The sequence below is a fragment of the Pristiophorus japonicus genome, chromosome 1 (genome assembly GCF_044704955.1).
Source record: "Pristiophorus japonicus isolate sPriJap1 chromosome 1, sPriJap1.hap1, whole genome shotgun sequence".
Taxonomy (NCBI): Eukaryota; Metazoa; Chordata; class Chondrichthyes; family Pristiophoridae; genus Pristiophorus; species Pristiophorus japonicus.
The window spans coordinates 276,773,077-276,789,509 of NC_091977.1; the positions used below are offsets into that span (position 1 = coordinate 276,773,077).

General features: G+C 47.5%; 1 protein-coding gene across 1 annotated transcript in view; it reads left to right on the forward strand.

The window, feature by feature from the left end:
* The window catches only part of dpys (dihydropyrimidinase), a 148,727-nt gene that overhangs the window by 104,153 nt on the left and 28,141 nt on the right, over positions 1 to 16,433 (forward strand). The window lies entirely within an intron of this gene.

Here is a 16,433-nt window from a genome sequence, read left to right on the forward strand (position 1 = left end):
GCTGTCGTTTGTGCTTGTTTGGCTGTTATGGGAGGTACAAGGGAGATTCACCAGCAGCAAAAAGCCTAATAAGCACCTAGAACATAGTTGGCACTGAGTTTTTGTCCAACAAATAAGATATAACATGGAAGAGATGGAGGCCCTGGAGCTGGTAGCCAGGAACACTGGTGGCAGAGAGCTCCCAGTGGTCCTAGAGCACGGCACTGCACCCCAAGATGCCGCACCCCCATTGCCAACCACACATGAGAGCCAGCAGCAACATCTTGCTTCTGGCTTGGAGCACATTCCCATCTTGGGACCGTCCTCTCCCGTATCCATTCAAAAAGCGGTCAGGCCATCATCCCCACCCACAATGAAGCATTGCCTTGGGAGCTCCTCGGCCAGGTGACTTGGAGTCAGGAGGGGAAGGGGAAGGGGTAGAGGTGGGGAGGAGAAGTGGGAGGAGGGGGTGGGAAGGGTTTTTTACAGAAATACTGATGTTCAGACAAATGTTCGGTTTATATGTTTTTTATTTACAAACTTGTTGCGCATTGGCTCAGATAGCTGCACCATTGCACGCTGGTGATTCCTTAACATCAAAGGGTAGAATAACACTTAACTTCAATCAACTTAAACTTTAACTGTCACCAAGGTGATGTCCACCATTGATGTATGACCTGCACACGCAACAGTGTAACAGCCTTGCAAATAATACCAATGTTCTTTCAGGTAAAACGATCATTGATGAGCTCCTGACGTAAGGCTCTTGCAGCTATCATGCCACCACGGGCCCTTTCATGCGGTCTACAGGGGGGCGGGGGCATGGATTCAGTGTCAGCCTGATTGTCTGGGCCAATGTCAGCGTCTGCCTCCTCGTCCTCCTCTTCCTCTCTCTGGTGAGGTGAACTGTCAGGCAATTCTTATCCCCTCCTGATAGCCAAGTTGTGCAGCATGGAGCACACCACCACAAATTGAGCTACCTGCTCAGGGTGGTATTGGAGCTCACCTCCTGAGTGGTCCAGGCATCTAAAGCGCTGCTTCTGCAACCCAATGGTTTTCTCCACAATATTGCGAGTTGCTCTGTGGCTCTCATTGTATCACCTCTCGACTTCGGTGTGGGTGTCATGCAGGGGGGTTATCAGCCATGTAGCGAGGTCATATCCTTTGTCACCAAGCATCCAGCATTGACCTTGTGGCTGATTGTTAAACAAGTCAGATACAGTGCTCTCATGCAGAATGTGAGCATCATGGATGCTGCCCAGAAATTGAACATTCACTGCCAGTATAATTTGTTGGTGGTCGACAACCAGTTGGACATTCAGGGAGTGGAATCCCTTGCGATTCCTGAAAAGGTGCCCGCTTCGTGATGTGCGTACAGTCTATTGCTCCCTGCACCTTGGGGAAGTTTGCAATTCTGGAGAATCCTAAAGCCCTCTCACTCTGTGCTTCCCTGGTCTTAGGGAAGCTGATCAAGTCCCTCCTGCATGTGTACAGGGCTTCAGTGACCTGTCCAATGCAGCAATGTGTGGCATGCAGAGAAAGTCCGCAAATATCGCCAGCTGTGGCCTGAAAAGAACCCGAGGTGTAGAACGACAGTGCCACGGTGACTTTGACCGCGACGGACAGTGCAGTGCTGATGGTGCTGGCAGGCTGCAGTTTTCCCCTTATCAGCTGGCATACCTCAGTGATAACCTCTTTGTGGAAGCGCAGTCTCCGAGAGGCAGGTGGTGTCGGCCAAGTCGAGGTAAGAATGCTTCTCCCTGTACTTGCGGGGGGTATAATGTCTGGTCCTCCTTATTGTGTCTATAAGCACTCTAGTAATGACTCCATGAGGCAAGGTATTGTACTTGAACTGTGGTGACCTTAATCCATTTATTACAGCTCCTGAGTGAGGGTACAGCATGGTGAGATCCCTTTTATACTTGGTTACATGTCGTGTACAGGTGACCCCTAGGTCTTCACCAGTTGCACCCTCTGGTGGTACAAGCATAGTGTATACAGCACATCCAGTAGTCTTATGTAACTGTACATTGAGTGTACAGGGAGTATACTTATGTTATACATACACAACATCACTCTCCCCTAAGTCTTGTGCCACTGGCCTTTGCATTGTGTGCTCTGGCCCTAGACTTGAGTGCGCAAAGCCCATGCACCTTGTCTATGCTTTGGCTAGGCTCTCTCCCTGTTGACCCCAAGTCCGTATTGGCACAACATTGGGAAATGGTCAGCAGTGGATGGTTTGAGGTTACAGTGGGAGTTGAGTGGGTTCTGAGTGTGATCCATGTGTGTCCATGGCTACATACGTCCATTTTTCCCACCCCCCCCGCCCTTACATAGACCATGTGTGTGGCTCAACACCTGCATGTACATACATGTATAGAAGGAAAATGAACAAAAAAAACATAGGATTAATTACATCACTGTTTGGGAATCTGCAGCAGTGAAACAAGTACATTTTACAGATAAGGTACATACGTGGTATCACAGTCTTGCCTCTGGAGTGTAGGTGCAGGTGGGTGAGGACGCTAGTTCCAGAGTGACCGGACTGTGTCCAGGTTGTCTGATGGCGGCGCTGCGCCCCCTGCCAGTCTTGCCAGCTGGGTGGGCTCGGATCACTCACCTGGCTGAGTCTCAGGACCTTTGCCGTTGCCTAGTGGTGGGCAGAGCCACAGGAGTGTGTGACCTTCCTGTCCTCCTTTGAGGGCTGTGGTGTCTCTTTGCTGCCCTTCCGCGATAGTGAGAGCCTGGTCATCCCAGGTCCCGTTGGGAAAGCTGGAGGGTGCTAGCCTCTTGCTCCCAGTACTGGCCCTGGTGGCCAGAGAGGTAGAGCCGATCAGGGGCAGGGTACCAGTAATGGTGCCTTTGCCGTCCGCTGACCGCTGGCCCTGCAGCTGGTATGCTCCCTCTGTGTGTGGCCACGCTCCCTGGGGCATCACATTGGACCCGGAGGCGCAGGCTACATGATCGGGTAACCCGCTGGTGCTTCCGACGGGAGGTTGCCCTTGGTTTTGTCGGCATGCATGTAGAACCCGGCCTCGCACATCATCACTTCATTTACTCTCATAATGCATTGGTTCCGACCGCAATCGCCCGACTTATCATGGTTAGTTACATTTACAAACTTGAATTTGTCAGTTACATCTCTTGTATATGTATCAGCGGCATCACTGTATAAAGAGTGGAACTGTCCCTTTAATTGTCTCCTTTAAGGGGGTCTTGCAATCTTTACCCCAATCCGGTTCACTGCTCAGCATCACGTGTCGCTCCATCAACGCTGCCCCTCATGGTCTGGCCGCCGCCATCTTTACTTCAGGTGCTTCACCTCGTGGTGCGGGCGCCATCTTCTTTCTCTCCACGAGGTAGGCTGCGGTGATCTTTTTCTCCCCAGGTTCTGCCATCTGCGCCAATTTTCTTCTTCCGGAGTCCTGCCACTGATGCCTGGAGGTTGCGGTCGGGTCATTTGGGCTGGATCATTTCGCCGTTGGGTTGAGCGGTCTCCACGCAGTCGAGTTGAGCAGCTAGTTTCTCAGGTGTTGTGGTGGATCCAACTTCAGAGCCGGGGAGGACATCGATCGCTGGAGGCTGGAGGTTTTCCCAGCTCCATCAGATCTTTTTCATCCATCTTCTTCCTAGCAGCATTGGACCATCACCAGCAACGATCCACAAAGGTAATTTGTGCATCACGTTGTCACGGGACACCTGGACATCCACACTGCCAACGACTGGGATGGTGGCGTTTGTGTAGGTGAGCAACTTCACTTGGACCGGGATCATTTTAGGTCGTTCGACTTGATTGTCCCAGAGTTTCTCAAAGGCCGCCTGATTCATCCCTTGCCCCTGTGTCCACCTCCATCGTGACTGGAACGCCGTTGATTTCGACTTCCATTTTCAACGGGGAACTCTTGGTGGTGCAGATAAACACTCCGTACATCTCATCGTGGGGCTGAGCTGCCTCATGTACTCTCTCTTCATTGTCGCTGGAATCCAGATGATCGGCCAACACTCCATCAACTCGGTGAGTTCAATTTCTCTTGCACATTCGCTGGAGGTGGCCCTTCGTGTTACAGCCTTTGCATGTATAGTCTTTGTAGCGGCACTGGTAGGCCCTGTGATTTCCTCCACAGCACCAGCATGGGGTTAGCTGGTTGGCCCCATGTGGCGGACTCAGGGTTGCGGGACTCGGGGTTCTATTCTCTCTTCCCTGAGAGAGACTGCTTGCAGGAGCCTTGCCTCTAAAAGGTGCCAGTCGATTCACAGTACTTGCCGGGTTAGTGTCCTGGGGTGAGTCATCCGCTTGGAATCGCAGGCCGAGATCATGAACGCCTGGCTCACGTTAATTGCCTTCTGCAGGGCGACCGTGCTGTCCGCAGAGAGCAGTTTGTGGAGAAGGCCCTCGTGGCAGATTCCAATAATGAAGATGTCCCACAGTGCTCCGGTGAGGTGGTCGCCAAAATCACATGGTGCAGCCAATCATCTGAAGTCTGCAGCATATTTTGCGATTTCTTGGCCTTCGGGCCACCGGTGGGTGTAGAACCAGTGTCTGGCTGTGAGGATGCTCGCTTAAGGTTTGAGTTGTTCCTGTATCATCGTTACAAGCTCCACATATGTTTTGGTCGTTGTCTTCACTGGAGCTAGCAAGTCCCTGACGAGGCCATAGGCGGTGGGCCCACAATTGCTGAGCAGGATAGCTCTGCGCTTATCAGCCAGCGAGGTCGGTGTGTCTCTCGCCAGGTCGTTCGCAATGAAAAAGTGTCCAAGCCTTTCCACAAAGTCCTCCCAATCTTCCCCATCGGCGAATTGTTGAAACGTGCCAAGGTTAGCCACTTTCGCGTGGAAATTCGTAATCTCATTGCCAGTTATTGTGTCTGTAAGCACTCTAGTAATCACTCCACGAGGTAAGGTATTGTACTTGAACTGTGGTGACCTTAGTCCATTTATTACAGCTCCTGAATGAGGATACAGCATGGTGAGATCCCTTTTATACCTGGTTACCTGTCGTGTACAGGTGACCCCTAGGTTTCCACCAGTTGATGCTCTGGTGGTACAGGCATAGTGTATACAGTGTGAAGGTACATCCAGTAGTCTTATGTACCTATACATTGAGTGTACAGGGAGTATACTTATATTATACATAGACAACATTCCTCATCAGTCTAGCACGTCTTACATTGGGCACATAATGCAGTGGAGCGTACCTTCAGCATCTCAAGTCTGCTGCATATAATTGGTCACCAAGAGAGTGCGAGAAAGGACAGGCCCCATCTGTTTTCCATTGATTGGTCATAAACAAGGAATGTTCCGACGAAGATACCTATTCAATTCCAATCGGTCACAGTATGGTCAAGCTGTTTGTAGAGATGTTCACATCAACTCCAACGACCTCCAGATTACATCCGAACTCCCCCGAGGTTGAAGCACAGCCACCTTTTAAAGGATGCGACATGTGATGTAGAACATGGCATCCATAACGCTGATTAGTTCCGGTTAGTTCCACTTTTTCTGGGCGTTTCTTTGGGTGAGCGATATTTTGGGTGATATGTGTGCGAGATGGTGAAAGTCACGCTGGGCGATCTCATGGCCGCTAGTTTAGGTAAATATGCTCTTTGCGACAAAAAAAAGTGGGCGGGCGCTATTATTGAATCTCGGCGTTAAATCTGTGCGGAAATTAACGCTGGGCGATATTCTGGGCGTTGATTTCTCCCATTCTGATGATTCCGCCCAAAAAAAGTGGGTGGGCGGTACTATTTGTTCCCGGCGTTAAACACATGGGGAAAGTAACGCTCGCCAATAAGTTTCCAAGAAATGCCCGTCAGTTTCCATTTTGTGGCTAAATGGGCGCTATCTGGGCGTTATACGTCATTTCAGTGGTAAAATGGGCATTAAGTGGGCATTAAGCATGCAAAAAAACTGGAGAATCTAGCCCCTCAAATCACTGGAGAAATACCACCAACGATGTCTCTGCAAGATCCTGCAAATCCCCTGGGAGGACAGACGCACCAACGTTAGTGTTCTCAATCAGGCCAACATCTCCAGCATCGAAGCACTGACCACACTCCACCAGCTCCGTTGGGCAGGCCACATTGTTCGCATGCTAGACACAAGACTCCCAAAGCAAGCGCTCTGCTCAGAATTCCTACACTGCAAGTGAGCCCCAGGTGGGCAGAGGAAACGTTTCAAGGACACCCTCAAAGCCTTCTTGATAAAGTGCAACATCTCCACCGACACCTGGGAATCCCTGGCCAAAGACCATCCTAAGTGGAGGAAGAACATCCGGGAGGAACATAAGAACATAAGAATTAGGAACAGGAGTAGGCCATCTAGCCCCTCGAGCCTGCTCCGCCATTCAACAAGATCATGGCTGATCTGGCCGTGGACTCAGCTCCACTTACCCGCCCGCTCCCCGTAACCCTTAATTCCCTTATTGGTTAAAAATCTATCTATCTGTGATTTGAATACATTCAATGAGCTAGCCTCAACTGCTTCCTTGGGCAGAGAATTCCAGAGATTCACAACCCTCTGGGAGAAGAAATTCCTTCTCAACTCGGTTTTAAATTGGCTCCCCCGTATTTTGAGGCTGTGCCCCCTAGTTCTAGTCTCCCCGACCAGTGGAAACAACCTCTCTGCCTCTATCTTGTCTATCCCTTTCATTATTTTAAATGTTTCTATAAGATCACCCCTCATCCTTCTGAACTCCAACGAGTAAAGGCCCAGTCTAATAAGAGGGAGCTGAGCACCTCGAGTCTCGATGCCAAGATCATGCAAAAAACAAGCGCAGGCAGCGGAAGGAGCATGCGGCAAACTAGACTCCCCACTCACTCTTTCCTTCAACAACTGTCTGTCCCACCTGCGACAGAGACTGTAATTCCTTATTGGACTTTCCAGTCAGTCACTTGAGAACTCACATTTAGAGTGGAAGCAAGTCTTCTTTGATTTTGAGAGACTGCCTATAACACTTAGGGAGACGTTTAATCGATTTCAAAAACATATTGTTGTACTCCATATAAAATATCCCCTGTCCTCCCATCCCACTTCGTTTTAAAAACTGGTGAAAACTTGGCTTCTGAAGGAATCTCTTCAACCATTTGATTCTAAAAGATTTTTTCTTCAAATCAATATCTAGGAAATTGAGTCCTCCCTGATTTCGCTGTCCAATGGTTGTATTGTAAGCAACCAAGACTGGTTTCCCTTCCCATAAAAGTTTTACACATGCCTCTCGGATAGACTTTTCTGCCCATGCAGGAATATCGTCCACCGTCAATAAGTAACATAGTTTAGATAGCAGGAGAGCTGACACCACTGTCACCCATTTCTTGCACTTTCAACCACCTTCTTTCCCATCTTCCCAAAATCTTTTTAATTTTCATAACCTTCGATTCCCAATTTAATTGATCCATTTTATCCCTATCTTTCTTGCACCACATATGCATCCCTAGAAGTTCCAAAACCTCCACCACCTTAAAAGGACTTTCCTCTGACCACTCCACCCTACCCTTTCCTGCAACCAGGCATCGGGACTTACTATCATTCACTCTGAAGCTCTGAAGTTCTACAACACTCCTCCACTATTCCCATAGCTTTCCTCACTGACTCCCCATCTCTCAGCGTTAAAGTTGTGCCATCTGCATATTGGTGTATCACCGACACCCACCCGGAACTGGGAACCGCAATCCCAACTATGCCTTGTTCCTTTTGCATTATGTAACCTGATGGTTCTGCTACCAATGTGTACAACAATGGGGACAGGGGACAACCCTGTTTCACTTACCTCTGAATCAGAAAATACTTGGATAAAAACCATTACATATAATAGTTAAATATGTTTGAATAAAAAATCCTTATCCACTCAATGAAATTTTTCCCAAAACCAAATGTTTCCAAAACCATCAATAAAAACTCATGAGAGACTCTATCAAAGGCTTTCTCTTGATCCATATTTAGCACATAAGCTTCCCTCTCACTCTCTTTCATGAGCTCGATTGAGACCACAGAGTCAGCGATGTCCCGACCTACGACTCCAAAGGACTGAGAGGGCGAAACTATCTGCGGCATCACCTCCTTCATACCATTTGCCATAATCCTTGCCAAGATTTTATAATCCACATTTAATAATATGATGGTTCTCCAATTCTTCAGACCCCTCTATCCCCTTTATTTTTTATAAGCTAAACTTATGATACCTCTCCTCATAGATGAGGCCAGGCTTCCCTCAGTATTAATCTCCTTAAAAATCGCTACGGCCAATGGATTTAATTATCTCCAAAAATTCTTTCTAAAATTCTGCACTTAGTCCATCGGACCCTGGGCTCCACCCTCCCCCCCCATTCCACTTATCGCTACTTTTATTTCCGCTAATCATACTTCTTTGTCACACATGCTTCTCTCATCCTCCTTTAAATCCTCTTCAATAAAAGCACTAACCTTCTCCATTGCTAATTTGGAAATGTCTTTTGTATATAATTCTTGATAAAAGCTACTAGCCTCTTTCAAAATCTCCCCACTTTCATTAATGGTCTTTTCCCTAACCTTCAACTTTCCTTATTAATGATAGTCTTTGTCGCAACTTCTCTTGCTCTCGAAAATATCTCCCTCCAAATCATCTTTAGCTTTTGCATGGAGAATAGCCCCTTACATTTTTCAGCTTGCAATAATTCCCACTCTTCCTTTAAAATCACCCACTTAGCCTCTGCTCTCTTATCCCCTCCATCAACTGCTTTACAGATATCTGTAAACCTTCTGTTTATATTCTCTTCTCAACACCGGTTATCTGCCACTCTCTCTTTCCCATAATGTACCAAATTTTTTTTTACCTCATATTTGAAATTGTCCCACCAAACTCTTTTTTCTTTCAAGAATAAAGACTCCTTCTGAGCATTCTTTATTATATTTAAAATCCTTTCTTTAAAAGCAATTTCTTTCAGGTATCGATTGTTTAAAATCCACACCCCTGGACCAATCTTAACACTGCTGTTCCTAATTCCAGGAACCACAGCCGAGTGGTCACTAAAAAATACTTTTTTATAATAAATTTCCATTACCTCACAATTTAACCTTCCCGCATTAACAGAAAATCTATTCAGCTCTGTTTTAAAACATCACCCACCCAACCTCTTCTGGAGAACGCCCTTTTTATGGGGTTCCGATACCTCCATAATGCTCTCAAATTTAAATTTGCCATCATTTTTACAATCATCCCTCTGGAGTTATCATCCTTAAAGGTCATCTGGGCTGAAATGTCCATCCAAGATAAAACAAATACATTAAAATCCCCCACTATACAAGGGTTTTCTGCCTCTGCCACTTTTGTGAATAACCACCGAAAAAACTCACAATGCTTGCATTGGTCATTCGGCGCATAGATATTAAAGAGATCACAATTAAATTTCTCCATTTTTATCTTTAGCCATAAAAATGTCCACCAAGGCAATGTTCTCTTTTATGGATGAACTCACTAAAACAACCACCCTTCTATGGTTATTATTTGCACAACTTGCAAACATTTCTCCCTTCCAAACCTTCCGAGCTCTTTCTAAGATATCCTCGTCCCAAAAGGTTTCTTGCAGACACAAATGCCTTTAAAACACTGCAACAACTGCTGCAATTTCTTCTCCCCCCTCAGTCCGTTCACATTAATCGAGACCAATGTAATCATGGCTCCTAATAATAGAAATGTGCTTCATAATCCCCCCATCATTTAATCTCTGGCCCACCCCTCTTCTCATGCTCCTTCCCAACTTTTCAGGCAGCTGTTCCTTTCTCCTGCAGCCTCCTGCTCTTTTTCACCTCGTGTTTGAACCTTCCCTACTGTTTTGCCTCTTCTTTACATTAGGCTTAGGCCGAGGAGCTGCCCCTTCTCCCTCCTTCTGCCCCTCACTAACCTTTCCCTTTCCACATGATGCCCTCCCCTCACCCCACAATTCCATGTCTCCATCCTCCTCTGACTCCTCACTCTCGAGCTCTTCTCTAATCTTCCGTTCCTGCTCCCCATCAGATACATAATTTCCCTTAGAGAGGCTTCCTGCTATTATGGTTCCAGTCCCTTCGGCCTCACCTCGATTGCTGATCCTTGCTCCCAGTTTCTTCTCTCCCTTGGACAATGGCGCATCTCCCCCTATCCTGCTGCCCCTTTAAGGCTCCTTCCTCTTTCACCCTCTCCTTGTCTTGCCCCCTCCTGCTAACCGAGATGTCTGACTCCCCGTCTTTCTTTGGCGTACTTACACTTACCCCACACCCCGCTCCCGTCTCCGCAACTCCCATGGACATCCGATTCTTTACAGAGAGCCAAGCCATATTATGGCGCGATTCTGCTCTCAATCTGTGCTGCCCGCGCCCCCACCACACCCCCACATCTCCCACTGTCTTTGACTTTTCCAACGTGTAATGTCTGGAAGCTTGTAATGTTTGTAGCTCCACACTGTGGATGTGGACGTATTGTGTACTGCAAGTGCAGGGTTAATCATTAAACAGAACTAGGCAGATTTCCGGAGGCTTCCGAGAGAGCTGCCTCCATGTTAGGAGCTGTGTGTGCTGTGCTCTGTGAATATATCACATTTGGCGATTGAGATGGGATTTTTCGGATGATTTAAAGCTTAATTTTTGTTGGTGAAGGATTCAGCCAGCCAACAGAGAGACTTTGGAAGTTTCTGTCTTTGGAAAAAAGCTACAAAATCCGAGGTAAAATACAGCACACGGTGTGAACAGCTAGAGATTAATATGGCAGGTTTATTGGGACATTTGGGTGAATATAGACACGACCGGGAATGTTTTAAAGCGTATGTGGATTGGCTAGAAATGTATTTCACTGCAAATAACATAATCAAAGTTCCAGACAATGCAGTCCAGAACCGAGCTGTGTTGGAATATAAGAAAGCAATCTTATCGGAGGCGGGTCCGGCATTATACAAAAACCTTGTAAATCTGCTTGTGTCTGACGAGCCAAAGTACACAACGCTTAAAGAGATTTTAACGAAGCTGGAGCAGCACTATAACCCCAAACCGTTAGAAATTGCTGAAAGCTATCGTTTGAGGATTTGGAATCAAAAGACCGATGAAACTATCAGTGATTACATCATAGCATTAAAAAAGCTATCGATGCACTGTAATTTTGGAAACTTTCAAAACCGGGCATTACAGGATCGTTTTGTTTGTGGGGTGAAAAATGATGTGATCAGAAGAAAGTTATTGACGACGGATGACTTGACTTTTGAGATTGCTTGTCAGACAGTGAGGTCGATGGGCATGGCCGAACAATATTCCTGAGAATTAAATAATAACTACGGTCATCAGTCAATGAGGTAAATCACCTGCAGGCTCAAAGTAAAAGACGGGCATGGCCGAAAGTCTCAGAAACTGAAAATTCTAACAGAACGTCGATGTCATGCTATAGGTGCCTGGGACAACACATTGCTCAAAGTTGTCCATCCGTGAAGGCAGAGTGTTTCTTCTGCAGAAAGACTGGGCATCTGGCGAAGGCATGCCGACTGAAGGGTAAACCAGCTTTTAAAGCTATGAGTCCAGCGTTCAAAGCTATGAGTAGAAATCCCAAGAGACTACATAGCATGGAAGAACAACAACAGGATGAGGAGATGTTAGAGTTACACGTCATCAGGAACACGAGGTTAACGGACAGCGATTCGGAAAGCATCAAAATCCATATAGATGTTGCGGGATTCAAGATACCAATGGAAATTGACATGGGTGCATCTGTGAGTGTAGTACTGGAGTCACGATATCGCGACAAATTGCGTGATTTCCAACTGGAGAAATCCAAGATAGAGCTGCGAGGCTACTCGGGAGAGAAAATTCCTGTGGTAGGTCGTATCACCGTACCGGTGAAATATAAAGATCAATTTCAGAACTTGCCTCTAATAGTAGTGAAAAGAGACAAGTCTACCTTACTAGGAAGAAATTGGTTGAGCTCACTGAAGCTGGATTGGAGTAAGATTTTCTGTGTGGAAGCGAGATTTTCATCAACGGATGAGGTTATCAAGAAGTATCAGAAGGTGTTCTGCGAAATGGGCAGTCCGATCCAAGGCTTCAAGGCGAGTGTCAGGGTACAGAAGGATTCTAGTTTGAAAGTTTGACCCGAAACACCCTGCTTCCCTCTTTGGGCATGACAGTGCCGAGAAGCCACTTGGGACCTTGTCCATAATTTAATACAAATACAGGATCATTGATTTCAATTTCGCATGACACAATTGCGCTATCATGGTATGCACTTTGTTGAAGCCGCCTGCTCTCTACCTGTTCATGTAGATCAGGGTGAACTAACGAGAGCCTTGTCATAAGTGCTCTTTTCATGAGCAGTTCAGCAGGTGGGATCCCAGTCAGTGAGTGGGGTTTCGTGCGGTAGCTAAGCAGGACTCGGGAGTCTGCAGTGAGCCTTTGATACCCTCTTCAAGCCTTGCTTGATGGTTTTCACTGCTCTCTCTGCCTGACTATTGGATGCTGATTTAAACGGGGCAGATGTGACATGTTTGATCCCGTTACGGGTCATGAATTCTTTGAACTTAGCAATGGTAAAACATGGCCCATTGTCGCTCACCAGGACATCGGGTAAGCCGTGTGTGGCAAACATGTCCCGCAGGCTTTCAGTAGCGGCAGCGGACGTGCTAGCCGACATTATCTCACATTCAATCCACTTGGAATAAGCGCCTACAACCACAAGGAACATTTTACCCAAGAATGGGCCTGCATAGTCGATGTGTACCCTAGACCATGGTTTGGAGGGCCAAGACCATAAACTTAGCAGCACCTCCCTGTGTACATTGCTTAACTGCGAGCATGTGTTACATTTGTGAACGCAGGACTCTAAGTCCGCATCGATACCGGGCCACCACACGTGGGATCTGGCTATCGCTTTCATCATTACAATGCCTGGTTGGGTACTGTTGAGGTCATTGATGAAGGTGTCTTTGCCCACCTTGGGGACACTACTCGATTGCCCCACAGAAGGCAGTCTGTCCGTATAGACATTTCATCTTTGCGCCGCTGCAACGGCTTTATCTCTTCCTGCATTTCCACTGGGACACTGGACCAGCTCCCGTGAAGCACACAGCTTTTGACTAGAGATAATAAGGGGTCCTGGCTTGTCCAGGTTTTGATCTGCCAGGCAGTGACGGGTGATTGCTCACTCTCAAATGCTTCCATAACCAAGACTAGATCTGTGGGCTGCGTCATTTCCACTCCCGTGGTGGGCAATGACAGCCTACTGTGAGTATCGGCACAGTTTTCTGAGCATGGCCTGTGGTGGATGGCGTAGTTGTATGCAGACAATGTGAGCACCCACCTCTGGATGTGGGCCGTGCGTTGGTATTTATCCCTTTACTCTCGGAAAACAGGGATATAAGTGGCTTATGGTCAGTTTCCAATTCGAATTTTAGCCCAAACAGGTATTGATGCATTTTCTTTACCCCATAGACACACGCTAACGCTTCTTTTTCAATCATGCTGTAGGCTCTCTCAGCCTTAGACAGACTCCTGGATGCATAAGCAACTGGTTGCAGTTTCCCGAAATCATTAGTTTGTTGCAATACACACCCGACGCTATATAACGACACATCACATGCTAGGAACAAGCGCTTACATGGATCATACAATGCAAGCAATTTGTTTGAGCATAACAATTTTCTCGCTTTTACAAAGCATTTTCTTGCCTTTTGCCCCAAACCCATTCGCCCTCTTTTCATAGTAAGACATGTAGTGGTTCTAACAGGATGCTGAGACATGGTAAGAAGTTACCAAAGTAGTTCAAGAGTCCCAGAAATGACCGCAGCTCCGTCATGTTCTGTGGCCTCGGTGCGGTCTCGATTGCCTCCGTCTTCGCATTGGTGGGCCTGATGTCGTCTGCCGCAATCCTCCTTCCCACGAACTCCACTTCAGGTGCCAGGAAAATGCACTTCGAGCGTTTTAACCTGAGCCCCACGTGGTTGAGTCGACTAAGAACCTCCTCCAGGTTCTGCAGGTTCCGTCCTGTGATCAAGATGTCATCCTTGAAGACCACGGTGTGCGGGACCGACTTCAGTAAACTTGCCATGTTTCTCTGGAATATCGCCACTGCTGGTCGGATTCCAAACAGGCATCTGTTACAAACAAAAAGACCGTTGTGCATGTTGATGCCGGAGAGGGCCTTCGATGATTCCTCCAGTTCCTGCGTCATGTAGGCTGAAGTCAGATCCAGCTTAATAAACGTCTTTCCTCCCGCCAGCGTTGCAAAGAGGTCGTTGGTCTTTGGTAGTGGATATTGGTCCTGCAGGGAGAAACGATTGATAGTTACTTTGTAATCGCCACAGATTCTGATGGTGCCATCTCCCTTGAGGACTGGGACAATAGGACTGGCCCACTTGCTGAACTCGATCAGTGAAATGATGCCCTCTCTTTGCAGCCGGTCTAGCTCGATCTCTACCCTTTCTCTCATCATGTACGGTACTGCTCTCGCCTTGTGATGGATGGGTCGCGCCCCCGGAATTAGATGGATCTGCACTTTTGCTCCTTGGAATTTCCCGATGCCTGGTTCGAACAGCGAAGGAAATTTGTTTAAGACCTGGGCACACGAAGTGTCGCCAGTGGGTGATAGCGCTTGGACGTCGTCCCAGTTCCAGCGTATCTTTCCCAGCCAGCTTCTGCCGAGCATCGTGGGACCATCGCCCGGTACCACCCAGAGTGGTAGCTTGTGCACCGCTCCATCGTAGGAGACCTTTACGGTAGCACTGCCGATTACAAGAATCAGTTCTTTCATGTAAGTTCTTAGTTTCATGCGAACTAGAGTTAAGACTAGCTTTGAGGCCTGTTGCACCACAATCTTTCGAAAGTCTTTTTGCCCATGATGGACTGGCTTGCACACATGTCCAGCTCCATTGACACCAGGACTCCATTTAGTTCAACATGCAGCATTATCAGGGGACAATTCGTGGTGAATGTGTGCACCCCATGTACCTCTGCCTCCTCTATCTGAGGCTCTGGTTTGTCGTGATCCTCCATGGATCTGTCCTCCTCTGCAACATGGTGGTTTGCAGGTTTAACAGACTTAGCAACTCCCATTGTTCCACAACTCTTGCAAAAGTATCCTTTGAAGCGGCATGAATGGAAACGATGATCACCCCCGCAGCGCCAACAAGGTGTTAATGGCCTTGCATTCATCACCCTTGATGGTGGACTCTGAGTCATCTGCGGACGTGCAGCTGCAGGCATGTGAGTCCTGCCATGTACGTTACGATTCGAAAACAACATCACAGTACTTGTTGTAGCACTTGTGTGCTGAGAGATTTGCTTCGTATTCTCACTGATGGCAATGAACACCTGGGCTATCGCTATGGCCTTACTCAAGGTTGGGGTCCCTACAGTCAAAAGTTTGCAAAGTATGGTTTCGTGGCCAATGCCAAGTACGAAAACGTCTCTGAGCATGTGCTCCAAATGTCCTTCAAATTCGCAATGTCCTGCAAGGCGTCTTAGCTCAGCGACATAACTCGCCACTTCCTGGTCTTCAGACCTTTATTAGGTGTAGAACCGGTACCTCGCCATCAGAACGCTTTCCTTCGGGTTCAAATGCTCTCGGACCAGTGTGTACAAATCGTCATATGATTTCACCGTGGGTTTCACTGGAGTGAGCAGATTCTTCATGAGGCCATACGTTGGTGCCCCACAGACGGTGAGGAGGTTCGCCTTTCGTTTGGCAGGGCTCTCTTCCCCATCTAGCTCATTGGCCATGAAGTATTGGTCGAGTCGCTCCACAAAAGTTTCCCAATCATCTCCCTTCGAAAATTTCTCCAGGATGCCCACTGTTCTCTACATCTTTGGGATCGCTATCTGTATCTCATTGCCAGTTGTTATGTATGGAGAAAGAGTCAGACTGAACACTGTGAGCTCAAAGTAAAGGGTGACCTTAGTCTTTTATTGCAGGTCTCCAGAGTCTCTCTCCAACCTGCGAAGCCTCCTTAAATACCTGTGCCCCCAAGGGATTATGGGATCCCTTGGGACTCCAGGGGATGAGCCCTCTGGTGGCTGTACAGAGTAAATACGTCCCCCTCTGGGAACTGTACCTTTACATAATGGGTTCGATCTGCTACCCGCTTTCCTGGATAGTATCTCCTCTTTATTGCCAAGCAAATTTTAATGTCCCACAACATCCAACTTTTTTATTAGCACACCGTCCTCAATATAAACCGGCAGGTTTAAGAATGAGACCAACACCTCTTGAGTATACAGCCAAGATACTTCTCACCAACCTTCAAACTTAGTCAAAGTCTTTCCACCTCCTCTCGGCCACTGACCGTCACCTCAAACCCAACATTCAGCTTTGGTCGGCAGGCAAATCAGCTTCCCTCGCTACAGTCCTCATGTACCGCCTGGATAATATCCCAAGTTCGTATCTCCTTATCCTCACATTGAACCACCACCGTGTCTTTTCCAAACCTCTTGGGCTCCCAGCCCAAATCTTAGGGCCTTTTATTCTCCCTCCC